The 19,260-nt window shown below is 41.3% G+C and overlaps 1 protein-coding gene across 2 annotated transcripts in view; it reads left to right on the top strand.

Moving 5' to 3' along the window:
- Positions 1-384: 384 nt before the first annotated feature.
- MICU1 (mitochondrial calcium uptake 1) overlaps positions 385-19,260 on the top strand; it is a 295,337-nt gene continuing 276,461 nt past the window's right edge. For both annotated transcript variants that reach the window (XM_011991109.1, XM_011991108.1), the window contains exon 1: positions 385-565. The gene's annotated coding sequence lies outside the window, so the exon portion shown is untranslated. The remainder of the gene's footprint in view (positions 566-19,260) is intronic.

Below are 19,260 nucleotides of genomic sequence, written 5' to 3'. Positions count from 1 at the left end.
GTGAGGGTTTCTAAATCCAAAAAAGGCTCAAGGTTATGAAACAGGAACATTTAACTCTGATAAAATTTTATCTCTGATAAAACGAAACGGAGTTGGAAAGAAACAATTTCCAACTCACTGTTGTCCAGTTTTCTTTTCACGAACTCCTTTTTGCTTAGCCAACATGAAAACAGGTACCGAGGAGGTGTCTCATGAGCCACAATAAATTTCTCAACAGATTCCTATGACCCTTGTGGAGGGGAAAAAAACCAGAAGAAATGCCCGACAGCTTCTGGGAGCTCTCCAGCTTTCCCGCCCAAACGCGAGCCGGGTAAGGGGGAGTGACCGGGCTAGGGCGGGGTCCGAGGCTGGGGCGTGGCGCGTTGATTTCCCCGCCCCTCCCCATTCCTTTTCGTCTGTGCCCCTCCCACACGCCTGTCGCCAAGATCCCGACAGGCCCAGCGGCTAGGAGAGTCACGTGAGGGTGGGCGGAGGAGGTGGAGGTTTGTCTCCGCTGTTTCATCTCTATGGCTGTCAGAGGTGGGCGGCTTTGACCGAGGAGCCGCTGGAGCTGGTGCTTGGACGCGTGAGTCTCGGACTCTGGAGGGTATGAGGAGACAGCAATTTAGGGAAGGCGAAGGGGAAGGGGGTTGGCGAGACAGCCTTAGGGAACTGGGCTCCGAGGCTGGCCGTTTGTCCGTCCCAGGCATCCGGCTACTTCTCGGGTCTGGCGGGATACCTGTCTCTCCCTGATGCGCTCAGCTTTTGGTGCTGAGAGGAGTCCGTAGTCATGCTTGCCTCCCGTCCTCCACTTTTCTTCACCCCAACCCGTCCCTTCTCCCGTCCCGGGAGAACTTCTCTCAGTGCCGGCTTCCGAACTTGGCGCCGACGCCCCCCTCCTCACGGGCAAGTGGGACACTCTAGTAGCCTTGACTGGCTCTTTTGGAATTTGTGGATGTGGTTGGAAGTGGGTGCGGGAGTTCACAGATGGATTTCTAATACGGAGAAATATTAACCACTGAATCGAAGTAAGTGGAAAATCAGTGAGGACTCAAAGGAGCAATGCAAAGTGCAGGTTACTCGGACTGTTCAGTTTTTATCTTTTCCAGCGCCTTCCCATTTTCATTACGTTCTCTCTGTTTTCTTTTCACCGCCCCATTCTGGCCGGCCATAGGCTGTTTTGAGAAAGAGCTAGATTTTATTGACTCTGTGAATGTTAGGAGAAGAGTTGAAAACAAACTGTTCTTTAAGTTGCCTTCTCTGTAATCTTATGGTTGATGGTTTCTTTACCTTCCCTTTACCATGCCTTAAAAAATACAGTGGCCATTAGTAAATATAAATAAAATAAATATCTTATAGCTAAGGGACTAGAGTAAAGTATTTTATTCTCCCTGTGGTACCTTAGAAACGCCAATTTTCTTCCTATTTATCAGTAAATGTTTCTATCGCACTTGTTCGGGTGGCTTTTTTGATATGCCTTTGTTTATATTGAAACATCCCTTTTGGGCATGTGGGGAAGTGATCTAGCAGTATTAAGAAAGGAGTTTCCATTTCATTAGGTGAAACAAGTTCGGTGTTGATAGCTGTAGGAGAGTTTAGGTTTCATTGGACCATATGACAATAATAAACGTCAGCATCTTGAGACAAAGGTGTTGGCCAGAATGACCCACCTACTGTGTTTCTGGTGTGGACAAGGTAAGGAGCTTTTTGAATGTTGCCTTATCCTAAAAACTTTAGAATCCATTGCCACTTTTCTGTAAGAAGGTGGCTTTTGCCTCCAGCTACTCTTTGTCCCCACCGTTGGTATGTCTCTGATTGTCTCTTCTACTTAAGAGCATCACTCTGGCTACCTAATGTATCAAGCAAGTGTCCCTGACATCTTCTAAGTGTCCTTACTGAGAGTCGTAAAACATAATATTAACAAAAAGTGAATATTCTGGAGTGGCTTGTGTGCCTGGGGAGAAAGGGAAAGAATGATAGAAACTAATAAAAGCTAATAAATGGAAGAGAACAAAAGTGTTTATTGCTGTCTTCCTTTATATTTACTATATTCAGTAGATTGTTTACATTCCTAAGAAGTGAATCTCCAGAATAACTTGCCTGTATTTAAGAATAAAACAGGCTGGGTGTGGTGTCTCAGGCCCATAATCCCAGCAGTGTGGGAGGCCAGGTGGATCCCTTGAATCCAGGAGTTTGAGACTAGCCTGGGCAACATGGCAAGACCATCTCTACAAAACACAAAAATTAGCTGGGTGCATCCCTGTAGTCCTGGCTACTTGGGAGGCTGAGACAGGAGGATGACTTGAGCCCTTGAGGTTGAGGCTGCAGTGAGCAGTGATCGTACCATTGTACTCCAGCTTGGACAACAGAGCGATACCCTATCTCTTAAAACAGCAACAACAAAAGAATAAAACGATATGAAATTTCTCCATAATGCAGTATTATGCAAAATAATTATAATTGAAATATTTAACTGACCAACTCCTTCAGATCTTATGCTATTCAGAGTTATAGGACTAATATAATTGATAAAGCTTTTTTAAACCCAATTTTGCCACTTTCAATCTTTAAAGTTAGCTTTATCTCTTGAGCCATTTTTACAATGGCTGCAGCACGTGCTGAACATTAACCATTTTTTCCGTATACAATTGTATAATATATCTCTTTTAAAATGATAACCAGTTTTTAATTAATTAACTAATTAATTAAATAGAGATGGGGTTCAGCCATTTTGCCAAGGCTGGTCCTTTTGTTGGGGAGTGGGAAAGAAGTCTCACACTGTTGCCCAGGCTGGAGTGCAGTGGTGTGATCTCGGCTCACTGCAACTTCCGCCTGCCGGGTTCAAGCAATTCTTCTGCCTCAGCCTCCCAAGTAGCTGGGACTGCAGGCGAGGCACCACATTTGGCTAATTTTTTGTATTTTTAGTAGAGATGGGGTTTTACATGATGGCCAGGCTAGTCTCGAACTCCTGACCTCAGGTGATCCACCTGCCTCGGCCTCCCAAACTGCTGGGATTACAGGCCTGAGCCACCACACCTGGCCTGCCCAGGCTAGTCTTGAACTCCCAGACTCAAGTGATCCTCCCGCCTTTACTCAAGGTTTACTCAAACTGTTTTTTCCACTCATATTTTCCTTTTCTTTTCTTTTTTCTTTTCTTTCTTTTCTTTTTTCTCCCTTTCTCCCTCCCCTCCCCTTCCCTTTTCTTTTCTTGTCTTTTTTTTTTTTTGAGAGGGAGTCTCGCTCTGTTGCCCAGGCTAGAGTGCAGTGGCCGGATCTCAGCTCACTGCAAGCTCCGTCTCCCGGGTTTACGCCATTCTCCTGCCTCAGCCTCCTGAGTAACTGGGACTACAGGCGCCTGCCACCTCGCCCGGCTAGTTTTTTTGTATTTTTTTTAGTAGAGACGGGGTTTCACCGTGTTAGCCAGGATGGTCTCGATCTCCTGACCTCGTGATCCTCCTGTCTCGGCCTCCCAAAGTACTGGGATTACAGGCTTGAGCCACCGCGCCCGGCCCTTTCTTGTCTTTTTGACAGAGTTTCACTCTTGTTGCCCAGGCTACAATGCAATGGTGTGATTTCGGCTCACTGCAACCTCTGTCTCCTGGGTTCAAGCGATTCTCCTGCCTCAGCCTCCCGAGTAGCTGGGATTACAGGAGTGCACCACCATGCCTGGTTCAGTTTTGTATTTTTAGTAGATGGGGTTTTACTATGTTGGCTAGGCTGGTCTCGAACCCATGAACTCAAGTGATCCGCCTGCCTCAGCCTTGCCGAGTGCTGGGGTTAGAGGTGTGAGCCACTGTACCTGGCTTCCCACTCATAATTTAAAAATGAAAATATTGTAATAGCTTTATTTTGTGCCAGAAGAAGAAGGTGATTGTTTTTAGATGGATATTCTATGTGCTTTGGTAAATTATGAGAAAATTGTTAATACTTTTAAGATATTGAAATATGAATATCTGAGCATATTTGAGAAGAAAACATGGACAATATTTTTAAATGTTTTAAATTTCCTATTATAAAAGTAATATGCTTATTTTTGAAAAATGGAAACATTATGGAAAATACAATATTGAAAGTCAAAGTCCTAATTTATCTTTTCTCTCACTACCAGGTAACCCCTAGTTCCCTTTGCATATTTGGGATTCAGTGTGGAAAAGTAATTAAGGCTCTGGAGTCTGATTCCCTGGGAAAGATTGTAATACCAGCGCTAGGCTTACTTCGTTCAACCTCAGAAACCCAAGAAGAAAGAGAACTTTCCTTTCTCTGCAGTTCGAGCACACCACTGTATGGTAGTTTCATTGACCTGACTTGGGTCTTTGCCCATCTTAGAGAGGCAGTCCCTGTGGCCAGAGTGATGGAATGCTTTGTGTGGCTAGGCTTGGAATTTGTCCCTATCCTGGAGTGGGAAGGAGAGGGATATAGTTTGAAACCATTTGAATTAAGGGTGGGTGACAGGTCCTAAAGAAAAATTGAGGTGATACTTTCTGGAGAAGAGAGATTGGTTGCTGGATAGGCAAAAACAACAGATGTTCACTAAAATAATTTTCGTGGGTTTTTTTTTTTTTTTTAATTAAGAGAACTTGGGGCCGAGCGCGGTGGCTCATTCCTGTAATCCCAGGACTTTGGGAGGCCGAGGTGGGCAGATCACGAGGTCAGGAGATCGAGACCGTCCTGACTAACATGGTGAAACCCCATCTCTACTAAAAAAAAAAAAAAAAAAATACAAAAAATTAGCTGGGCGTCATGGCGGGCGCCTGTAGTCCCAGCTACTTCGGGGAGGCTGAGGCAGGAGAATGGCCTGAACCCAAGAGGCGGAGCTTGCAGTGAGCAGAGATCATGCCACTGCACTCCAGCCTGGGCGACAGAGCAAGACTCTGGCTCAAAAAATAAATAAATAAATAAATAAAGAGAACTTGGCTTCCTTTTGCAATATAAAAAATTGTATTTACAGTTTACGTGTTGATTTTTTTCTGTTTTTAATGCTGATTGTTTTAATAACTTAAAGAATTTGAAAAAATTTAAACTCTTCCAGTGTGTGTATCTGTACTGTTATTACATGTTTAGTACCTTTGGTCTGGAATATTCAGGTTTTATAACTTTAAATATATTATGTATTGGCCAGCTTGTTAAAATAAATTCTTGATATTTTTATTTCTGTGGGTGAACTTGATTAGTAACTGCAGTTAATACATAGTAAATAAAAATGTTTTAAATATTTAAATACATGTTGTGGATATGATTAAATGCTTGGTTCTTTTCATTATTTTATGTTTAAACTGTTAGTATAGAAGCCACTTAATTTTTTTTAAGTTATTATTATTTTTTGAGGTAGAATTTTACACTTGTCGCCCAGGCTGAAGTGCAATGGCGCGTTCTTGGCTCACTGCAACCTCTGCCTCTTGGGTTCAAGCAATTCTCCTGCCTCAGCCTCCCGAGTAGCTGGGATTACAGGTGCCCGCCACCACAGCCGGCTATTTTTTTTTTTGTATTTTAAGTAGAGATGGGGTTTCACCATATTGGCCAGGCTGGTCTGAAATTCCTGACCTCAGGTGATCTGCCAGCCAAAGTGCTGGGATTACAGGTGTGAGTCACTGCGCCAATCCAAAACCACTTTATTTTGAACATGGTATGTAAAATAAATTACCATAATTATAACTAATTGCTGTTACTGGGTGTTAACTTTAAAACTACAGTTAACATTAGTTTTGTATCTTTATGCCTTATTCTGATGGTTCATTGTTAAAACAATTTTTTTCTGTAGAAACGGGGTCTCACTATGTTGCCCAGGCTGGTCTCAATCTCCTGGGCTCAAGCATTCCGCCTGCCTTGGCCTCCCAAAATATGGGGATTACGGACATGAGCCACCATGCCTGGCCAGTCTTGCTTTAAGAGCACGATAGAGTGGATACCTGTAAATAAGATACCTGTGGGTAAAACAGATAACAGAATGTTAATTGAAAAAATAAAAAAAAAGGTAGCTGTGGAATTGTACAACCGTGAGAAGTGATTGACATTAAATATAATTAATAACCTGGCATTGAAAAGTTAAATATTGCCACATCGTGGGAGAGGTGTTTTAGTTCTGTTTATGAGGCAAGAAATGGCTAGAAGTAGACTCATCTTTTTTTCCCCAAACTAACAGGGCGATCAATTTTTTGCAGATCATAAATGTTTCCTAGACTAATATTAAGTTCAAGATGGGTTTTACTATGAGAAAATTGAAACTTTAGTGTAGTATTTGAGAAAGATATCACATCAGTTAAGTATACAAACAGTGCTTGCATTTCTCTTCAAAGTGATTTAATGTTGCTTTTTTAAAACTTGAAGTGCTTGCTTGGCCAGGTGCAGTGGCTCATGCCTGTAATCCCAGTACTTTGGGAGGCTGAGGCAGGAGAATAGCTTGAGGTCAGGAGTTCGAATCCAGCCTGAGCAACATGGGGAAACCTTGTCTCTACTAAAAATACAAAAAATTAGCCAGACGTAGTGGCACACTCCTGTAATCCCAGCTACTTGGGAGGCTGAGGCATAAGAATTGCCTGAACCCGGGAGGCAGAGGTTGTGGTGAGCCAAGATGGCACCACTGTATACCAGCCTGGGCGACAGAGTGAGACTCCATCTCAAAAACAACAAAATCTTAAAGTGCCTATTCTAATAACCTTGCTTGGACCGTTAATTTGGATTTGGTGTCTGTTATAAGCAGAAATTATAATTTATAGTTTGCTTTTTAAAGTTTGTTCTTTGAGTATGGGAATTAGCAAGCTGTTTTTTTCCTTTTTTTAAAAAAAGTAAACATGAATACTTTGCCTACCATCCTAATAAGATTGAGTCAGCACTGTAATATGGCACAAAAGAGTATTAGAATCTAGCTCTAATTTATCCTCCTCCCCTTTTTACTCGTTTTCCCATATTCTAGTCAGAATGAGATACTTTTTGCTCCCCCTGTTCGCCATGTCTTTTTGTGTCTTTATGCTTTTACATAGGCTATTTGTTGTACTTGGAATGCCTCTCCACCATTCTGCCATCTCCCAACTGGTGAGCTGCTGTTCATCGTTAAACTAGGTTAATGAATTATTGTTCAGTATGTAGAAACTCCCTCTACCCTCAGGTGGTTATTTTCCTTGTTGGTTCTCATAATTTACTTTATCTGTTTAAAGTAGTCTTCTTACTTTGTGGAGCAATTGTATGTATTGTCTATTACATTGAGTGATTCTTGATGACAGAAACTGGGTCTTATTCATCATCGTATACCGAGTACACAACAGAGTCTTTGTCAAATGTATAAGCTCAGAGCATGTTTGGTGAATAAATGAGTAAATCAGATATAACATCTGTTTTATTTATTTATTGTTTTGAGACGGGAGTCTTGCTCTGTTGCCCAGGCTGGAGTGCAGTGGCACAATCTCGGCTCACTGCAAACTCCGCCTCCCGGGTTCACACCATTCTCCTGCCTCACCCTCCTGAGTAGCTGGGACTACAGGTGCCTGCGACCACGCCTGGCTAATTTTTTTGTATTTTTAGTAGAGACGGGGTTTCACCACGTTAGCCAGGATGGTCTCGATCTCCTGATCTTGTGATCTGCCTGCCTCAGCCTCCCAAAGAGCTGGGATTACAGGCGTGAGCCACCGGGCCTGGCTGATATTTCATCTTTTTTAAAAGTCAGAATAGACAAAGGATATAATCCGACAAAGTAAGTCTGTACTTTGTAACCTTTATCAGTCTAATATATTTAGAGAATTTACCTGGACACATCTAGAAAATTCCATCCACATATTCTACAACATATCAACAAACAGATTTCTAATATGTATCAAGACATTGAAAGGAGAGATGAAAATATGTTCTGTTCTTCAAGGGTCTTACAGCCTAGTGGTGAAAACGGACAGATGAACAGATAATTACAATTTAGATTTAAGCTCATTAAAAATAAAGAAAATAAAAAATTCAGTTTCTCTTAGTTTTACTAGACATATTTCAGATGCCCAGTACTCACATATGGCTAGTGGCTATTGTATTGAACAGCACAGATACAAAATATTTCTGTCATCGCAACCTGTTCTACTTGACAAGAGCTGTGGTAGCACATTATAATTAAATGAATCTGCATTCTCTAGTTAGATGATAGTTAATTTCATTTCAACCAAGTTCCTTGTGCTTTTTCAATTAAAATTCACTTTTAGATTTGAAAGTTGTATTTTTAAAAATTTTAAGCAGATTTTATTGTGATATGTTTCAAATAAAGTAGCATTATTATTTTTTTCAGGTCTTTGACCTGCAATAGCATTTAAATTAAGCAATCTTAGAATTTGATTTTCAATGTAAGCATTGATATTGTCTGATATTCTATGCTAATAAGTCCTGAGATGGTACTGAAGCATAATGGTTAAGTGCAATTCCATTGGGAGCCAGGGCAGTGGCACACACCTGTAATGTCAGCTATTCTGGAGGCTGAGGTGGGAGGATTGCTTGACCCCGGGAATTCAAGACCAGCCTGGGCCACATAATGAGACCTCATTTCAAAAAAATAATAAAGATACACAATTGTTTTTAGAAAATAGAGTGTGATCAGAGAAACCTGCCTTTGCCATGCTATAACCTTAGGCAAACTGGTAGTTGTGTTTTTTTTTTTTTGGAGACGGAGTCTGGCTCTGTCGACCAGACTGGAGTGCAGTGGCGTGATCTCAGCTCACTGCAGCCTCCGTCTCCTGGACTCAAGCGATTCTCCTGCGTCAGCCTCCCTAGTAGCTGGGAGTACAGACATGCGCCACCACTCCTGGCTAATTTTTGTATTTTTAGTAGAGATGGGGTTTTACCATGTTGGCCAGGCCGGTCTCTAACTCCTGACCTCAAGTGCTCTGCCTGCCCCGGCCTCTCAAAGTGCTAGGATTACAGGTGTGAGCCACTGCGGCCAGCCTTGGCAAACTTTTTAACAGCTTCGAGCTTTGCTGGTTTTTTGTTGTTTTGAGTTGGAGTCTCGCGCTGTCACCCAGGCTGGAGTGTAGTGGTGTGACCACAGTTTACTGTATCTTCAAACTCCTGGGCTCAAACAGTCCTTACACCTCAGCCTCCTGAGTAGCTAGGACTATAGGTGTGTGCCACCACACTTGGCTAATTTTTAACTTTTTTGTAGAGACTCGGTCTTAATATGTTGCACAGGCTGGTTTCAAACTCCTGGCCTTAAGTGACCCTGCTGCCTCGGCCTCCCAAAGTTCTGGGATTACAGGTGTCAGCCCCCATGCCCAGCAAGCTTTGGTGTTCTTATCAGTGAAATGGGAGTAATAATAATATTTACTCCAAAGGATTACTGAGGGCTAAATAAGGTAATGGATATCAGGTACTTAGCATAGTACCTCTCACAGAGTAGTGTCTATTAAATGCTAGCATTAAAAAGAGTTTAAGCTATCAGTTGTTCAATTTTTTTTTAATTGAGGAAATTGGAGTATGGACTGGTGTTAGATCATACTTAGGAATGGTTAAATTGGTTGAGTATAACTGACATGATTATGTCAAAAATCCATATTTTTGGAGAGACATAACAAAATGTATAGCAGTGAAATGATACAATATTTGAGTTGCCTTAAAATAATTCAGAGAAAGAGATGAATAAAAGGGACAAAAAAATTGGTCTTCCGTTTCTGGTGAAGTAGTAGTAACAGGGACTAGGCTTATCTTCCTGCCTGAAACAACTAAAAAAGCAGACAAAAATGTGTAAAACAGTGGTTGTCTAGATTTTGAGCATTGTGCAGCCAAGGAGAGTAATCCCTGAAAGATAGGAAAGAAATGAGATGAGGTCTATGATTGCTCTGGCTTGCTGCCTAGACAGTTTTCCAGCTGCACAACAGGGACAGGGAACCCAGGCAGAGCACAATAGTTTCCCTTAATTGAGGGAGTCTGGGGAGGCCAAAGCATCTGGAGTTTGCAGGGCAGAAAACTGGAGATAGCTGCAGAGAGGGAGAACTTCAGAGAACTGCAGAGGATCCCTCCCGAGTATTCGGCTGAGAACTGATCAGTGGATATATGTGAGGAAACTTTCTGAGGCGAGGAAGGTAATCACTTGAAAAGATCAGATAAAACAATGCTTGCCGAATTAGGAATAGTGGTGTTTTTTTGTTTTTTTGTTTTTCACCAACCAGAGTGGAAACCATCTTACAGATCATTGTGTAGACTCTCTCTCTCTCTTTTTTTTTTTTTTTTTAGATGGAGTTGCGCTCTTGTTGCCTAGGCTGGAGTGCAATAGCGCGATCTTGGCTCACCACAACCTCTGCCTCCCAGGTTCAAGCGATTCTCCTGCCTCAGCCTCCCAAGTAGCTGGGATTACAGGTGCGCACCACCACGCCCAGCTAATTTTGTATTTTTAGTAGAGATGGGGTTTCTATGTAGAGTCTCTTAAGGGTTTTGCCCTAATAGTGGGTAAATTAGCCTTGAACTAAATACTTCTCCAGCCCAGACTGACAAAGCTTAAAAGCAAGACCTGAAAGGGCCAAAACTGTTCCCTACTAATTTAATCATGGCCCAGAATAAAGCTCAAAAATAGTTATAGGATTATGAGAAAGCACACAAGGTAAAATTCACAATGTCTGGCATCCAGTCAGAAATTACTAGGCATGCAAAGAAGTAGGAAAATGTGACTCATACTGATGAGAAAAAAAATTAGAAACCAAAACAGAAGTGACACAGATGATAGAATTAGTAAAGAGGGATTTAAAACAGTTAGCATATTCCATATGCTCAGGAAACTGGAATGAAGATTGAACTTTTTTTTTTTTTTTTTGACGGAGTCTTGCTCTCTCGCCCAGGCTGGAGTGCAGTGGCGCAATCTCGGCTCATTGCAAGCTCCGTCTTCCGGGTTCATGCCATTCTTCTGCCTCAGCTTCCCAAGTAGCTGGGACTACAGGTGCATGCTACCACACCCAGCTAATTTTTTGTAGTTTTAGTAGAGATGGGGTTTCACCATGTTAGCCAGGATGGTCTTGATCTCCTGACCTTGTGATCCACCTGCCTCGTCCTCCCAAAGTGCTGGGATTACAGACGTGAGCCACCACACCTGGCCAAGATTGAACGTGTTAAATAGAGACATGAAAGGTATAAAAAGACTCAAACGGAACTTTCGGAGATGGAAACTATAATGTTTGAGATGAAAAATACATTTAATGGGATTAATGACAGATTAGACATCAGAGAAAAAAACCTAAGTCAAGACTCATGAAATATACAAAATAATCTATGTAGAATTCTTGCCAAAAATACTTAATTTGTGATCTAACTTTTAGATGTAACTTTCCGTTTACAGGAAAAAAAAGGGAATAGAGAAAGATTTAATACCGCACCACAAGTGTGCTGTGGTGCTGTTGTTCACACCTGTAATCCCAGCACTTTGGGAGGCCAAGGCATGAAGATTGCTTGAGTTTAGGAGTTCAAGACCAGCCGGGCCAAAGTGGTGAAACCCTGTCTCTACTAAAAATACAAAAATTAGCTGGGCATGGTGGCACATGCCTGTAATCCCAATCACTGGGGAAGCTGAGACACAAGTATCACTTGAGCCCAGGAGGCAGAGGTTGTAATGAGCCAAGATCATGCCTCTGCACTCTAGCCTGGGCAACAGAGTGAGACTCCGTCTCAAAAAAACACAAAGAAACAAAACCACACCACAAGGAAGCCATCAGACAAATCCACAATGTGAATAATGCTGCAATATATTTGCCCTTTTCTCTTCAGAAATTAGGGTTGTGCTGTGATTGTACAACATGGTGAGTGTATATGCCACTGAATTGTATGCGTAAAAGTGGTCAAAATGGTCAATTTTCTGTTATGTATATTTTAGCACAGCTTAAAGATTTGCCATTTTAATAATTTTTAAGTGTACAGTGGCATTAGGTACATTCACATTGTTATGCAACCATCACTAGCATTCATTTCCAAAACTACTTCCCAAACTGAAACTCCATACTCATGAAACGCTCATTCCTCATTTCCCTCTCCCTGAAACCTCTGGCATCCATCATTGTAGTTTCTGTCTCTATGATTTGACTATGCTAGGTGCTTCATGTAAGTGAAATCACAAAGTATTTGTCTTTTTTTTTATTGGTTTGTTTCTCTTAGCATAGTATCCTTCAGGTTCATCTATGTTGTAGCATATGCTAGAATTTCCTTTTGAAGGTGAAATGACATGATGAAATCTTGCCATAATTAAGAAAAAAAATGCTGAATAATATTCCTTGTATGTATGTGTCCCATTTTACTTTTCCATTCGTCCATCAATGGACACTTGGGTTGCTTCCGCCATTTGGCTATTGTGCACAATGCTGCTTTGAGCATGGCTGTACAAATATCTATTCAGGTCCCTCCTTTCAATTCCTTTGGAAATATACCGAGAAGTGGAATTGCTGGATCATATGGTAATTCTATGTTTAATTTTTTGAGGAGCTGCCATAGTTTTTCTGTAGTGCCTGCACTATTTTATATTCCTATCAGCAGTGTACAAGGGTTTCAGTTTCTACACATCCTTGTCAACACTTGTTTTCTGGTTTTTTTTTTAATTTAAATAATAGCCATTTGAATGAGTATGGGTAAATTTTATATTATGTGTTTTTTGTTGTTGTTGTTGTTTTTTTTTTGGGACAGAGTTTTGCTCTTGTTGCCCAGGCTGGAGTGCAATGGCGCAATCTCGGGTCACTGCAACCTCTACCTCCTAGTTCAAGCGATTCTCCTGCCTCAGCCTCCCAAATAGCCGGACAGGCGCCCGCCACCACGCCCAGCTACTTTTTTTGTATTTTTAGTTGAGATGGGGTTTCGCCATATTGGCCAGGCTGGTCTTGAACTCCTCACCTCAGGTGATCCCCCTGCCTCAGCCTGCCAAAGTGCTGGGATTACAGGCGTGAACCACTGCGCCCAGCCTATTAGGTGTATTTTAACACAACAAAAACTAAAGTTGTAAGGGGAGAAAAGGGTTATGTGTGAGGAACTCTTCTAGATTAAGAGAGACTGTCTAGAGAAAACCAAAGATAATGTGTCATATTTGTATGGATCCTTGTTTGAAAAATCAGCTGTAAATTTTGGGGAAGTTTCTATGTGTTCTAGTATTGGAAGATATTAGGTAATTATCAGTTTGAATAAATTTGATAATGTAGTTATGTAGCAGAAAATATTGTAGTTGTGTAGGAGAATATAGGGTACAGCCAGTGTGGTGGCTCACGCTCATAATCCCAGAGCTTTAGGAAGCTGAGGTGGGAGGATCACTTGAGGCGGGGAGCTGGAGACCAGCCTGGACGACATAGTGGGACCTCGGCTCTACAAAAAATTAAAAAAAAAATTATCCAGGCGTGTTGTCACATCCCTGTAGTTCCTAGCCACTTGGGAGGCTAAGGCAGGAGGACTACTTAAACCTAGGCTTTTGAGGCTGCAGTGTGCTATGAGCGTGCCACTGCACTATAGCCTGAGTGACAGAGCAAAACCCTGTCTCTAAAAAAAATAAAAATAAAAAAAATTAGAGGTAAAATGTTTCTCCTAATGATGTCTGTAATTTACTTTGAAATGATTCAACATAAAAAATAGTTTGTTGAATAGCTATATAGATAAATGGATGAAGCAAGTATATCAAGATGTTAATTGCTGAATTTAAGTAATGCACATATGGTGTTCATAATAGTAGTCTTTGAAATTTCCTGCATGTTTGAAAGTTTTAAAATAAGCTATAAAGGTTTGATGTTAATATTTTTTTCTGAAAAAGAGGTCATTTAAACAACTTGCTTTTATTTTTATAAATAATTACTTTTAATCTTTAATATTTCTGGTTTATATTATAGATTTTGTCTTATAGATACTGCATCTTTTCTCTCTCTCTTTTTTATTCTTTGTATGTAATTCGTATGCATTTTAGGAAGTGAATTTTGTGTCGTCTTCACCAGTGGAGTATGCATTCTTCTTCATGTATATCCCAACTTTTTTTTTTGAGACAGAGTCTCACTCTGTCACCCAGGCTAAAGTACCATGGTGCAATCATAATTCACTGCAGCTTCAAACTCCTAGGCTCAAAGAGTCCTCCTGCCTCAGCCTCCTGAGTAGCTATGACTACATGCATATGCTACCTTGCCTGGCTAATTTTTTTAAATTGTTTTTTGTGAGACAGGGTCTTGCTATCTTGCCAAGGGTGGTTAGGAACTCCTGGCCTCAAGTGATTCTTCTGCCTCAGCCACCAAAGCTCTGGGATTATAGGCATAAGCCACTAAACCTGGCTATATTCCACCCTTTTGAAAGAGTAATTCGACTGTCAAAGCCTTGGCATAACTCCCATTACTCTTAGCCTAGAGGTTTTAATTTCATGCTCTATAGGAAAATGGCTCCTAACTCATTAATAATTTCCTTTTCAACTGCATGTTTTCTTTAGGCTCAGATTAAAGTCTGGTCAGCTCCTGAAATACTTTGTGTACTGTGTTAAGATTCACGAAGTGTCATTTTTTTTTTTTTGGTTAAGAAAATAGATGGCAGACTCTAGTGTTATTGTGGGAAATCTGGAGTTCTATAAGAAATTAAACGTTTTAGCCTTATGAGTCTGGGATTTTATTTATTTCTTTAAGCCTATTTACTAGTTGATTTTCCCAATATTAAGCACATACACAGATTTCTTTCTGTAGCATAGTTTGATAGGAAGACGATGAGGAAAGGAGTTACCAAATCTGGTTTCAGTTTCCAATTTCGCTGTTATCTAGCTTTGTGATTTTTTGTTTGTTTGTTTTTTGGTTGGTTGGTTTTTAAGAGATAAGGTTTCACTGTGTTGCTCAGGCAGGAGTGCAGTGGCTATTCACAGTCACTGTGTAGCACTGTAGCTTCAAACTCCTGGCCTCAAGCGATCCATCTGCCTCATTTTCCCAAGCAGCCGAGACTATAGGAACACACCGCAGTGCCCAGAGAGCTTTATGACAGTGATGGAGTTGCTTATCACCCCCCTGGACTGTTCCCTCTCATACTGAAATTTTGAAAAATGTTAAGGACTCTTTCAGCTCTAATATTCTAGTATATCACTCCTTTAGTCTGTTATTTTCAGTGTTTGAGCGTATTGGGGTAGACCATATATCTCTCGTCAAAACTGGGTTTTTTTTCTTTCTTTCTTCTCACTTTTATCTTATTTCTTAACGCAGGGCTTTCTTTTTAGTTTTTTTTTTTTTTTTTGAGATGGAGTCACTGCAATCTCTGCTGCCCAGGTTCAAGCAATTCTCCTGCCTCAGCCTCCCGAGTAGCTGGGGTTACAGGCACGCACCATCATACCAGCTAATTTTTGGATTTTTAGTGGAGACAGGGTTTTGCCATGTTTGCCAGGATGGTCTCGAACTCCTGATCTCAGGTGATCTGCCCACCTCGGCCTCCCAAAGTGCTGGGATTACAGGTGTGAGCAGCCACACCTGGCCTGTTTTTTTTTAAACAACAAAAATCTTAGATTTTAATCCAGTTACTTGCCTACTTTTTTGTGGCAGCAGGAAGTTTTTCTTTGTACTGATAAGCATGTTTATTACAGTTTTTCCTTTGGCTAGTAAAATAGAAATATGAGGTAAAGTAATGTATCATGTTGTACTACATAGTCTCCATTTGCCCCTCTGTATTCGCCTTCGCCACTCAGCTTTATGCTGTAAGAGGTTGCCTTTTATAAGCTACATCCATAAACTCTTTTCCTTTTGTTATCCAATAGGGTTTAGCGAAGACAGCAGGTGGGAGAACAGTGATGTCTGGGTGTGTATTTCCCTGGCTCCCTCCTTGTCAGTGGTAATAGTTGTATTCCTCTGCTGAAGGCCACACAGCTTCTGTCAGCTGTTTCCCAAAGCTGTAACTATAGTTGACTGAGTTCTGGTAATTCCAGTATTACCTTCCCTGGCCCACTAAGGCCTACTGTCTTCCCATTCTTTATGTTCAGAGTGCTTTACTATCCCTTGTTGGTTTTTGTTAACTCTGCTTGTGTCTTTGCAAACAGTCTTTTTAGTAAATTCTCTCTAATTACACCATCCTTGGCAGTTTTTGTTCTCTTAAAATTTTAAATCTCAGATAAATGATGAATCAGTTGCCATATTCCACATAATGTGGACTAGATACATTTTTCTTTAAAAAAAGTGTCATAAAATATATATAACATAAAATTTACTTTTTTAACTACTGTTTTTTTTTTTTTTTTTTTTGAGAGAGTATGTCACTCTGTTACTTATGCTGGAGTACAGTGGTGTCATCATAACTCACTGTAGTCTCAATCTCCTGGACTCAAGTGATCCCTCTGCCTCAGCTTCCTGAGTAGCTGGGACTATTATAGGTGTGTACCACCATGCCAAAGCAGTTTTAAAAATTTTTGTAGGGATAGAGTCTCACTGTGTTGCCTAAGCTGGTCTTAAACCCCTGACCTCAAGTGATCCCACGTTGGCCTCCCAAAGCATGGGGATTATAGATGTGAGCCATCATGCCTGGCGTGACCACTTTTTAATGTATACTTCGTTGTCATTAAATACATTCAACATGTCATGCAACCATTGCCACTATCCATTTTCAGAACTTTGTCATCATCTCTAAACAGAAACTCTGAACTCTTTAAACAATAACTTCCCATTTTCCCTCTTCCAAGCTCTTGGTAACCATTAATCTACCTTCTGTCTCTGAATTTTTACTATTTTAGGTACCTCATATAAGTCGAATCATAAGGTATTTGTTCTTTTGAGTCTATCCATATTGTACCATATGCCAGAATTTCCTTCCTTTTTAATGGCTGAATAATATTCCATTGTGTATACATACTATTAAAACACTTTACACAAATTAAATTTAACAGCTTATTTGTGCAAAGAATGATTTGTGAATTGGCCAGCCCTCAGAACCAGAATAGATTCAGAGCAACTCTAGGGCTGCTTCATGGTCAGATAACATTCATAGACAGAAAACAGGAGTGAGGTCCAGAAATGGCTGGATTGGTTACAGCTAGAGTTTGCCTTATTTGAACTTGGTTTGAACAGTTGGGGGCCTGTGATTGGCTGAGACTTGGGTACTTGCTACAAGAGTAGGTCTATTTATACATCGTTAGGTTACAGCTAAGTATGGAGAAACATTTAGGCCAACCTTAAAATATGTATGAAGGCAGCTTTAGGCCAAACTTAATTCGACTAACCATGGCTGCATTATTTTACATTCCCACCTACAATGCACAAGGGTCCCAATTTCTCCACATTTTCTCTGGAAAATATTCTAGTTTTTTGATAATAGATACTCGGTTCTGGGTGTGAATAATACCTCATTATGGTTTTAATTTGCTTTTGCCTAATGATTGATGATGTTGAGCATCTTTTCATGTGTTTATTGACCATTTGTACATCTTTGGAGAAATGTCTATTCAAGTCCTTTCCTCATTTTTTGAAAAGGATTCAAATGGTATTTAGGTTAGACAAAAAGAAGCATTTTGGCCAGGAGAGGTGGCTCACGCCTGTAATCCCAGCACTTCAGGCTGCCGAGATGGGTGGATCACTTGAGGCTAAGAGTTTGAGACCAGCTGGCCAACATGGCGAAACTTTGTCTCCACTGAAAAAACTACAAAAATTAGCTGGATGTGGTGGCACATGCCTGTAATCCTAGCTACTCGGGAGGCTGAAGCAGGAGAATTGCTTGAATCCAGGAGGTGGAGGTTGCAGTGAGCTGAGATCGCACCACTGCACTCCAACTTGAGTGACAGGGTGAGACACCCTGTCTCAAAAAAAAAAAAAAAAAAAAAAATATGTATATATATATATACACACACACACACACACATATATTCTGTATAAGAAAAACAAAATTTTCTCCTCTCTTTACTCTCACTCATAATACGCACTCAGCACTTCACTGCCTACACGAGATGTGTGGTTATTTCCCACACTAACCAATATCTGATACTAGTTGACTATCCTACAGTTCAGTTCAATTCTTGTACTAACTAGAGTTAGTGTAGACCCCCCACAGGTTAAGGATTGGGTCTCACTAAACTGTTCCACCTTAGATGCTAATCACATGCCGTAGGCTCCCAAGTTACCCACTTTTGTCCAACCTCACTGTGAACTGGAGGTTCCCACAACCTCCTTCTGGGGTTTGGTCATTTGCTACAGCAGCTCACAGGACTCAAGAAAGCACTTTACTTACTATAACTTGCTTATCTTTTTTTTTTGAGATGGAGTTTCGCTCTTGTTGCCCAGGCTGGAGTGCAGTGGTGCGATCTTGGCTCACCGCAACCTCTGCTTCCCAGGGTCAAGCGATTCCCCTGCCTCAGCCTCCGGAGTAGCTGAGACTACAGGTGCACCACCACGCCCAGATAATTTTTTGTATTTTAGTAGAGACAGGATTTCACCATGTTGGCCAGGATGCTCTCGATCTCCTGACCTTGTGATCCACCCGCCTTGGCCCCCCGAAGTGGTGGGATTACAGGCGTGAGCCACCGCGCCCAACTCCTTTTTTTTTTTTTCTTTTTTCTTTTTGAAACAGAGTTTCACTCTTGTTGCCTAGGCTGGAGTGTAATGGCACGATTTTGGCTCACTCCAACATCTGCCTATCGGGTTCAAGCTATTTTCATGCCTCAGCCTCCCGAGTAGCTGGGATTATAGGCTTGTGCCACGATGCCTGGCTAATTTTTGTATTTTTAGAAGAGACAGGGTTTCACCATGTTGGCCAGGCTGGTCTCGAACTCCTGACCTCCTCTGATCCGCCCACATTGACCTCCCAAACTATTGGGATTGTAGGCGTGAGCCACCGTGACCGGCCTATAACTTGCATATCTTGAAAGGATGAAACTAAGAAACAGCCAGATGTAAGAGTTGCATAGGGCAAGGTATAGGGGAAGGTTATATATGCCAGGCTCCTTATACCTTCATGAGTTCCCCAGCCTGGAAGCTGTTGGAATGGTCCTTTTAGGTTTTTATGGAGACCTCATTATGTAGGCAAGATTGATTAAGTCTTTGGCCAGGATAATGTGCTCAGTCTTCAGTCTCTCTCCTTTCCCTGGAGGCCAGGACTGAAATCCCACCCAGACTGAAAGTACCAACTTTCTAATCACATGGTAGGTTGCACAGGAAATCAGCCCTCCTCCTGGGACTATTTTGAGGCCCCCATCCCCACCATCAGTCATCTCATTAGGATAGAAAAAGACACATCACTTCAGAGGTTTCAAAGGTTTTAGGTGCTGCCAGGAAATGGAATGAAGACCAACATATATATACACACACACACACACACACACACACACACACACACACATATATTTCTTATTATAAATCACAGTATTACAAATAGCAAGGATAGATA

The sequence above is a fragment of the Mandrillus leucophaeus genome, unplaced genomic scaffold (assembly GCF_000951045.1).
Source record: "Mandrillus leucophaeus isolate KB7577 unplaced genomic scaffold, Mleu.le_1.0 Scaffold39, whole genome shotgun sequence".
In the NCBI taxonomy this organism is placed as follows: Eukaryota; Metazoa; Chordata; class Mammalia; order Primates; family Cercopithecidae; genus Mandrillus; species Mandrillus leucophaeus.
This window is presented reverse-complemented; position numbering and strand designations above follow the sequence as displayed.